The sequence below is a fragment of the Carettochelys insculpta genome, unplaced genomic scaffold (genome assembly GCF_033958435.1).
Source record: "Carettochelys insculpta isolate YL-2023 unplaced genomic scaffold, ASM3395843v1 scaffold_0035, whole genome shotgun sequence".
NCBI classification, from domain to species: Eukaryota; Metazoa; Chordata; order Testudines; family Carettochelyidae; genus Carettochelys; species Carettochelys insculpta.
In genome coordinates this window covers 1,072,894-1,073,492 of record NW_027439072.1, presented here as the reverse complement: position 1 = coordinate 1,073,492, position 599 = coordinate 1,072,894, and the positions used below count along the sequence as shown (strand labels likewise).

The 599-nt window shown below is 44.9% G+C and overlaps 1 non-coding gene across 1 annotated transcript; it reads right to left on the bottom strand.

Moving 5' to 3' along the window:
• Positions 1-276: 276 nt before the first annotated feature.
• Positions 277-349, bottom strand: TRNAR-UCU (transfer RNA arginine (anticodon UCU)). The gene has a single exon. It is a non-coding gene; the product is annotated as a tRNA-Arg (tRNA).
• Between the last annotated feature and the right edge of the window lie 250 nt (positions 350-599).

The following is a 599-nucleotide window of genomic DNA, read 5'->3' as shown; positions in this document are numbered from 1 at the left end:
GACTCTTCTGTAAGATGCTGTGTCCTGTCAGCTCATAAATGTGCTCTTCTCCTGCTGAGTAAGAGTCACTCCTGCCTGCAGAGCTTCAGGAAGCCTTAACCCCATCACAGATTTGAATGCGGTAGTGATATGAACATGCCACAACTCATTTGCGTAAATGGAACCTCATGCTCTTCAGAAAGCACCCCTGCCACAGAACTGCTCAAGTGACCCTGTCTGGTTTTGTAAGCTCACATCATCCTTTACCTTGAGACTGACAGGAGAAAAAAAGGGCTTCACCCCAGATGGGATTTGAACCCACAATCTTTGGTTTAGAAGGCCAATGCCTTATCCATTAGGCCACTGGAGTATATAAATAAGTAGAAACAATGAGGGATAAAATTCTCTCAAAAATGTACCTTTCTTACCTTGGAAGACAAAAAAATTGCTCTTTCTTTGTGTTTGTTCTTTCTTTGCTGTGAATCTGAGAAACGCCCAGGGACTAACTCTGCAGTAGCAAGAAAGGAGTGACCCGCCCCCAGCTAGATGTTAAGTTACCATCCCTGGCCATTCACCAGGAAGGGACATGTCGGCAACAGGTTCACAATTGCCATGAAAGG